Source organism: Mustela lutreola, chromosome 2 (assembly GCF_030435805.1).
Source record: "Mustela lutreola isolate mMusLut2 chromosome 2, mMusLut2.pri, whole genome shotgun sequence".
In the NCBI taxonomy this organism is placed as follows: domain Eukaryota; kingdom Metazoa; phylum Chordata; class Mammalia; order Carnivora; family Mustelidae; genus Mustela; species Mustela lutreola.
This window is the reverse complement of record NC_081291.1, coordinates 88,738,548-88,747,917: the sequence shown is the minus strand read 5'-3', so window position 1 is coordinate 88,747,917 and position 9,370 is coordinate 88,738,548. Positions and strand designations below refer to the sequence as shown.

General features: G+C 37.9%; 1 long non-coding RNA gene across 1 annotated transcript; it reads left to right on the top strand.

Annotated features, from left to right (window-relative positions):
* The first annotated feature begins 411 nt into the window (after nt 1-411).
* LOC131824501 (uncharacterized) lies at nt 412-8,402 on the top strand. The gene is made up of 3 exons (XR_009350881.1): nt 412-579; nt 1,099-1,222; nt 7,811-8,402. It is a non-coding gene; the product is annotated as an uncharacterized LOC131824501 (long non-coding RNA).
* The last annotated feature ends 968 nt before the right edge of the window (nt 8,403-9,370 follow it).

Genomic DNA, 9,370 nt, shown 5'->3' with positions numbered 1-9,370 from the left:
TATTTAAAAGTGTCTGTTTTTATGACTTTCTGATTATTGTCTCATTGTGCTAAGTACTAAACTACCTATTCTTTATTAAGTCATTATTTAAGGAGCTATGAACATCATGTGCCAACTTTATAATTTAATTGATTAAAAGAAACAGCCATTTACTTAATCACAGTTTGCTTGGCCTTGCCTAGCTCAACCTGTTGGTAGGGGAAAATTACAAAAGAAGTAAATAAATTGTTTTTTTTTTTTAAATTTTAAAGATTGAAAGTAAATGTAATATTGTGCCCAAGTAGACAATACTAATTAAGTGATGAAGTTGTATTTTAAGTACATAATTCAATGGAAAGAAATATTTTATATTTTTTCTTTGAAAATCAAATGCTTATTTGTGCTTTTTTTTTTTTTTTAAGATTTTACTTATTTATTTGACAGAGAGAGAAACAGCGAGAGAAGGAACACAAGCAGGGCAAGTGGAAGAGGGAGAAGCAGGCTTCTGGTCAAGCAGGAAGCCTGATGTGCGGCTCGATCCCAGGACCCCAGGATCATGACCCAAGCTGAAAGCAGATGCCCAATGACTGAGCCATCCAGGTGCTTCTGTGTTTTTATTTTTGTTTAGGAGAATTTGCACACTACCTCAAAGAATAGTACTAAGTAGATTGTTCCTGTTAATAAGACCAAAGGAAATAGAAACATCAACTTTTTCAGCTCTGTGCTAGATACTATACGAAGAAAACAAAAGTGCCAGAGAACTCCATTGCCTTTGAGTGTGTGTGTGCACACACGTGTGTGTGTATTTGTGTGTGTGTGTGTGTGTTTCAGTGTAAGGGGGAAAAGCAATTCCAACCATACTATAATTTTATAGCGCTTAAACATAGCAGATCATACTACTCCTTTAATATGTGTTGTTGTACATGTTTGTTATGGTGAGTGTGTGATATATTATGTTAGCTTTTCTTGATGTGGTTACACATCTTTCAGTGAATGACCTCCTGGTTTTTCGTATTCCTGCAACTAATACTCATGTTATGCTTCACTAAGATTTAATATTTTTCAATTTTAAAAATCCATCATTATGCTGTTATTTTTTAACCCCTACTATTTGCTCAGTTCCAGAAATAGAAACAAATAAGATGAGGCCTTTGATCTCATTGAACTCTCTTGGAGGCAAAGGGGCTGCAGACATCGGAGTCACAGTACACTGATGGAGGAAAGCCCCAGCTACTATGAAAAGGTAGGAAGAAAAGTGGTTCAGGAAGTAAAGGGGTAGGAATGGGGGATTTCAAGGAAAACCCTGTGGAGGAGGTGGAGTCCGAGCTGAGTCTCAGGGAAAAGCAGGATTTAGTTAAGTGAAGAAAGTATAAGGAAGGTATTTTAGACAGAAGGAACAAAGTCTACAAAGCAAGAATACGAGAAAGAACATTTGAAACACTTGTCCTTGTTAAATGCAATGATATTTCCACTCACAAAAATATAAGCAAGGTTGAGATGCCAAGTTTGGATGATTGATATCCCATTTCACATCTGAATTATTGCAAAATCCTTAAATTTGAAATGTGTACTTCTTTGCCATTTTTGAAGAGCCGAATATTTGAACATTTTCCCTTTTGCTGAATGTAAACTCTTCACAGTGAGCTAAAGTTTTCCTTAATTTTTCTGATTAAACCCTATTAGAAAAAATATAGATTTTCCTTGACTGATAAATCACCTGGACAATTTTATACAGTTTTTTGGAATTAGCAATACACAATAGGGAAAAATTCTGCTATGGTTTGGAGCCATCTTCCTGAGCCCGTTAGCAAATTTGAGACCCTCATGCCTTGACATCTGAGATAACGCTGCCAACATCATCAGGAACATCTTCAGTAAAGGATGTTCTCTCTCTCTCTCTCTCCCTCTCTCAAAATCTCCCTCTCTCTCTCACAGACACACACACACACACACACACACACACACACACACACACACAAATAGTAAGCTTCATGCATTTTCCTTGGGAACAAAACAACTGGTAAGTTTTCTTCAACAAAGCATCATGTTGGACATTATATGGTATTTTTATACTTTGAAAATAACACTTAGGGATTTTCATTTGGTATAATCAGTACAGAACTTAGGAATTTATTCTCTTGGTTCCAGATAACTGTTACTCAAAGTATGATCTTAGACTATCTACGTCCGAATCACCCAGGATATTTTGCCAAAAGTAGAAATTTCCTAATTCCACTCGGGGTCTATTGAATCAGGATTTCTAAGTACAGGCCCACTTGGAATATTTTCTGCAAGTGCCGAGGTGATTTCCAATGTCCTCTAGACGTTGTGAACCACTGTTGTGGATCTTGCATCCCCTTTGGCCTGGAGTTAATCTTTTAGGGCCAAAAGTAAGTGAAAACCTGTAGTGTGTGTTTGACTTGACCCACTGAGCTTGAAAAGATTATCTACAGTTCAGAATTGTAGTCTTTCTTGATTTCAGGATTCCTTCTAACCATTATGGAATATAAACATCACAATTTTTTTGCACATACAATACTTTTGGAAGTCCAAACTCAATTTTATCAACCAAGAAACTATTAGCACTTATTTCTCCCAGGTACATTTCAATTTGTCTTACAGAAAATTTTTTATTCTTTATTGATTTATATCTCTCAAGATTCCATTTGCTAACAGTTTTTCTTTTTGGTTTTTATGGTGGGCACTTAAACCTATTTAAATTATTTCTGAGCTACACTTCCTTTTGAATGTCATAAACATTTTCTTGTGTCACCAAAATGTTTAGTGTTACTTTTCCTCTACTTCTGATTTTAAAAATGTGCCTGATTACTATTCCTCAATATGGTTTTTGCCCATGAGATCTTTATTGCATTAGACAGTATATTAATCTCCCTGGCCGTGTTGTAAAAATCTTCTTCTGAATTCTCCTGGATTCAAAACTGGAACAACCAAAGAGCAGGAGTAATTTTTAATGTTTTCTCCCATCCTATACTTTTCTATGACCAGGTGAAGAATGAATGGACACGGTGTTGTAAGACGTTTTCCAAGCTCAAATATGCTAGGAAACATATATATGGGATCAACATATATGGGATCTCCCAAATTAAGTGTGATCCCATAGATTAGCCAGAGTGAAATTGAATTCTCTGTACTTTTTTCTGAACTGTGTTACCCTACTTCAGGGTTCCATTGGGAAATAAAAATTAGTATAAGTATCATGATAGAAAAAGTCTACTATTGAAAGCCCTCTCACAAATATGGAAAAAGATGAAGAGAAGTCCAAAAGGAAGACTTGAGGATCAGATAAATACCAGTAGCCCACCTTTCTGCCACACTATACAAAAAAACAAGTGATAGTTTATTTCTCTTGGCTCTATAGGATAGCTGGTTATTTCCTCTGCTGGTTATTTCCTCTTCACCCAGGTTCACTCATGAGACTGAGTTGGCCGGGTGATTAGTTGGCCTATGAAGTCCAAAATGGCTTCACTCCTATGTCTGACGTTGGAGCTTGCTGTTGGTTAGAGCATCTTGTCTTTCTTTCATGTGCTTTTGATTTTTCCAGGAAGCTAGACTGGCTTCCTTAGATGGCAGCCTTAGTGCAACACTCCAAGACAGCAAATTGGAACCCATAAGACCTCCCAAGGCCTAGCTTCATAATGTCACTTATTCACATTCTTTTTATCAAAGCTTTTTATAAGGCAAAGCAGGACTCGAAAGAAAGGCAAATATTCTCCACCTCTTATGAGAGTAGACAAGTGTTGAGGTCATTTTTTTCAAAGTGCAGGATCAAATTAAAGTCGAAATTAAAAAATTGAAGCTGAAATTATCTTACAGTTACTTTCTTAAGAACCCCACCACCACTACCACCACCACCAAACACAGACACACAGACACACACACACACACACAGAGTACATAGGGGTTCTTTTATTAGTGGCTCTCAGCTGAGGTGATTTTTTTCACCATCTTTCTCAAGGGACATATGGTAAAGTCTGGAAACATTTTTGATGCTCATATCTGATGATGAGGTTGCTACCAGAATCTGGTGGGTAGAAGCCAAGAATATTGCTAGAAGTCTCATAATTCACAGGACAGCTCCTGATAACAAAGAATTATCTGGTCCAAAGTACCAGTAGTGCTGAGGTTGATTAACTCTGTCTTATATCGAATCTAATTCTAGCAAGTTGCCAGAGTAGAACTTAGGTCAAAAATAATACCTAAAGGTATTCTTTTTACCCAGTCTGAAATGATTTAAAATTTTGAAGGGATCATAAATTTTCTTTTGGATGTAAAGGGACTTTAGGCGTTCTGCCTTTCTAACATTCATTATTTATGAACAAACCGTTTTAGATAGAATAGGAACCACTCAAACCCTTCTTTAAGATTCTAACTGAAAACAAAACTTAGATTTTTGAGATTTTCCCTATTAGTTTTAATTTTCAACTCTCATTCTGGCTTCTATCCTATACCTGAGGGATATGTGTGTACACACGCACACACACACTTACACACATGCAGTGTTTTAGCTACTTCTGTCAGAAATCTTTTAAGGGCTTTCTCACATTGTTTTAAAGGTTGACAATATGTACTAATTGACCAACACACTTGTCTCATTATCTCAGGAATAACAATTTGCATAGAATCCAGTGATCTTTCAAGCTGTATCTATAGATATAGGCTGATGTTAAAAAAAAAAAGAAACCAAAAATCAAAAAAATACCTTCCATGGATTCTCTACCACATTGTCCATAGGGAGTTTTAGATTTTTAAGGTTTCCCCTCCAGAACAAAAGAGAGTTCCTTTTAAAACAAAATGGGATAAATTGGTAATAACACAAAACCCATTAGAATTGTATTCAGTAAGAAATTAGACTTCTTTAGGACAGAGAAAAATTAAAATGCTGAAATGGAAAACCATGGACAGCTTCTCCATTGGTTTTAAATAAGAATTTAAGAAACAGGAACACATGGGTGACTCAGTCGTTAAGCGTCTGCCTTCGGCTCAGGTCATGATCCCAGGGTACCGGGATTGAGCCCCCCATCAGGCTCCCTGCTCAGCGGAAAGCCCGATTCTCCCTCTCCCACTCCCCTTGCTTGTGTTCCCTCCCTCACTGTGTCTCTCTCTATCAAATAAATAAAATCTTAAAAAAAAAAAAAAGAATGAAAAAAACAGAAATGGGTTTACTTATGCACCATAGCTCTGTTTCATATCCCAATTCCAGTTCTTGAGCTGCTCGTGGCTTGGATGGTCACCATGTTGGCTTATTCGCCATTCCTACCCAAACACATTGCATCTGTTCCCCACTGAGTGTATGTGATCACAGGTAGCTTCCCTTTTCAACTAGGATGTATTGACATTTCCTCTCAAGTGACAGAGGCTGTTTGTTATTGTTCCTCCTCCAAAGCAGTGTTTAGTAATGATGGTAGAGAAGTAAATATTTGAATGCTTTAATAGACATTTACTACACCAGCTCAGGCCTGAAGATTCTTGTATAAATGGGAGAGAAAGGGGAGGGAGGAAGAGAAAGAGAGAGTGAGAAAGAGAGAGAGAGAGAGAGAGAGAGCAGAGTGGGGGTGGGGGAGGTTCTTGGAAATTCAAGAATCCATTAAGATCAACAAAATAGTTTTCCTAATCTATGGATGAAACCAAATTCAGAGCTATAATTAAGATCACTTTAGTTGCCTCAACAACAGATTAATTTCTCTTTTCAGCTAAAGGGTTGATGTCATGAAAGCAATATTTTACTTGAGAGAAATTGCTGAAATCTGTTTGCTTAACAAAGCAATTATTGATAACTCACAATTGCTTATTGCTGCCCAAATGATCAACTTGTTAGAGAAAGCAGTCTCATGTCTCCGTAATAATGTGTACTTCTATTTCAGGGAAAACTGACAAATAATATTTTGTCATAGAGATATGTCAGAAAACAATAGGCCTTAAACTCTGAGATGTCATATCTGCATAAGCTGGAGGGTGTTACCCAAGTTCTGAGCACATTGTTTGAGTTTTCTGCTGCGGGAGTCCTGACCTTTGGCCTTCAATCAATTTCTCACTTGTAAATAACAGTGATGGATAATGGAACCAGATGTCTTTAACTTGTGGTGTCACAGAAACAATATCTTTCCCCGGGAGACCTTAACGTAGAGGAATCTTCCAAGGAGCAGATAAATGAACTCATTTTGAAGTGCTCTCAGAATGCAAACATTTTCTTTGCAGCCACAGCAGAAAAATACAGACATCCCAGGCAGGCCTTCGTCAGCCTTGAAGTAGCTGTTTTGTTTGCTTTTCGTCAAGGCTTTTTCTTCCCCACACTCTGAAGTAGATGGCAGCAGTTACTGGTGACATTGGCCCCTGACTTGAGTTCTTGAAAATGTAAAGCACTAGTTCTGAAATATTCCTGCCCCTCACCCCCACGGGATAGCTATACTCCAGTGACTCACAAGGATGGTTGTACTCTTCACATCACTTGAAGGCATTTCTTCCTTTAGATTGTGGCAGTAAGAAGAGTGCAGGAATTAGACTCCTTTCCAACAGCCACGAGAACACCACCTGACATTTATAGAGCATTGCAGCTTTTCAAAGGACACTTAAATGCATTGCAGAGAGAGGCAGGGGAGTGTAATGGTCAAAAGCTTAGGCTCTGGGGTCAAGGTGACACATATTTTCAGTAACAGACAGGCTTGGTTTCTTTATCTGTGAAATATTAATAAGTGTACCTAATTTGCAGCCTTATTATAAAGATTAGATGTATGTAAATAACTCAGCCGTGAGGCTGCGCCCTAGTTAGCATGCAGAACTGGGAGCTATTATTGGTACTACCATAATGCAGGTGGCCTTTTCACCATTCCTGTTTCATATATTTAGACCTTATAATAGTCATTATAGATTTATTGCTAACGCATAGAATTAAAAAAAAAAAAAAAGCCCACATCAGAACTGAGGTCCCTGGAAAATGTGCTCCACGTTCCTGCCAAGGGAACACGAACGAATAAGACAGGCATTAGAGTCATCTATGACCAAAGAAACTCGGAAGCTAAGCAGGGTCGGGCCTGGTTAGTACTTGGATGGGAGACCACATTCTCATTAAAAGCTCCTCCAAGACCATGGATGCCAGCTGACATCTTCTAAATCAGATCTTCAAACATAAGGAACACTGGCTAAAAACATGGAGGTTACCAATTTTGAACTGGAGTCTAGCATTTGTAGAGTGCTGGCAGAGTATGAGTTAGTGCTGAAACAGATCAACTCGGCTTCCTATTTCTGTGCTCCATGCCATCAGGAACACCTTCTTTACGATCTTTTGTGGAGGTGCTAATTCACTAAACAAACAGCACACGTTACCCCAGGCACCGAATCCTTCAGGATGCTCCCAAGTTGCCTGTATTCCTTGGGAGAGTTTGAGGGCCACAGAACGCCCAACAACTGTTTCAGAACCTGCCACCTGGCGTGCCAAAGAATTATGCACAAGAAAACCCTGGCGGGAAAATGCAAGATGCTAAACTAAGCATCTTAAAGAATAGATGTGAAAGGACTTAAAAGCTTTAAACCACCCAGCAAAATTCAAATTAGAAATGGATAGGTAGTCACATAAAGGATTTGAATTAGAATACAGAAATAACATGCTGAAGCCTGACGTTCTGGTGTAGCAAAGCCATTCACTGATTCTGAAATGGAACACTATTCTGATACACTACATTTTGTAGAAGTCCCAAATGCCAAAATTGGAACGTAGACATGTATAAAGGAGGGGGAATCCTTTAAATGATAGGGTATCCTTAAGCATTTAAAAATATGACAGATCTATAAAATTATATACGTGTCTCTTTCATAGGAATGCATCACGTTTGTGGAAAATCTAAGTCAAGGTTACCCTGTGCGACGGCAGTTAAGGAGAGCAGAGGAGCTTCGAGCACCGTGTTCTCCGTCTATTTACAGTTTGGAAAGGATAAGGAAGGCGGTACCCGGACTGAATGTGCCTTTGTCTTGGTGTCGTTCCAGAACTTTGAACAATTTACTTTTTTGTTTTCTCCCAGCCCTGGCCATAAACACTTTCTTTTCTTGTTAGCTTTTTGTGGAGAAAACTTGGGAAAGAAGTAAGACTTCAAGTACGTCCACCCAAGGTGTTTAAGAATACCCTGCCATTTTTGCAATTTCCATCCTGTCCTTTCTTTATATCCATTAGTATGGCTTTGGGTTTGGTGTTAACATGTTAAAATGTGTGTGTGTATGTGAGTGTGTGCACGTGTGAATGTGTTAGATGGTTCTATTATTGTAGAAAAATGTTTCTGAGATGTATCTCAGGTGAGGTCATATTCTTTAAGGACTTCTGCTAATTATCTTGGTATATTTTGCCTGAATAGAGATAAAGATACTTACTCACCAAGGTTTTCCTCACAAAAATATAACTTTCACTTAAGGTTTGATTTTGTCTGACTCTTACACACTTCTTCCTTCCACCTCCATAATCACACACACACACACACAGGCACACACACACATTGTAAAATTCTGGAATGTCTTTTTTTTTTTTTTTTTTAGAGTTTTCTAAATCTTTTAACTCTTCTCTCTTTCTTTCTTTTTAAAAAAATCCTGTTTTTCTTTCTTTTCCTAGGACCTGTATGAACCCCACCCAGAGTGTACTTCTAATTCTCTTGTTTACTGCCCTAGTCATGAAATGTAATTTAATTTAGTCAGTAAGCTTGCTTTTTTTCCTCCTGAGAATTTCAAAAAGGAAAAGTCATGAAAATTGCTTCTATTGGTCAGAACATCCACATGTGTCAAAGCTGTCTCCAATCAGGAAAGAGAAAAAAAACAATCTTTCTTTTACATGGGGAATTGAATGATTTATACAAATTAGTTTGAAATTGGGGGCATAAATAAGATCCTTGGAATTTTTCAGATTTCTTTTTTTTCCTGAAAAAGACTGATTCTTGAGGACATCAACTGGAACAGAGAGTGCATAATTTTTTTTTAAATAAGTAATTATGAAGATGGCCTGAGTCAACCTCTGATTCTAGAAAATCCCTTTTTAGAGTTACTGTAAATATTGAACAGTGGTTCATGAGTCATGGGGAAAAACAAGTTTTGCCTGTCATTCACATGTGCCTCAGTGAACAAATTTTACTTCAGAAAGGACATGCTCTATAGGAGTTAAAATTATGGTATGCTGGGAATTCCAAGATGTCACCTGAATCTGAAAATGCTATTGTGATGCAGTCATGCTGCCATCTGCATTTTGGGGGTCTATTTTTTTGACAAGGAATCTGAGACTTTTGGCAAGCAGGATGCACATCAGAGTACACAAGAGCCATGTCTTGGTGACTTCCGCCTGAGAGCACATGCACAGCTTCCTGTTTTGGTCTGATAGCTTCCCCTGGGCTTTCATAGATGC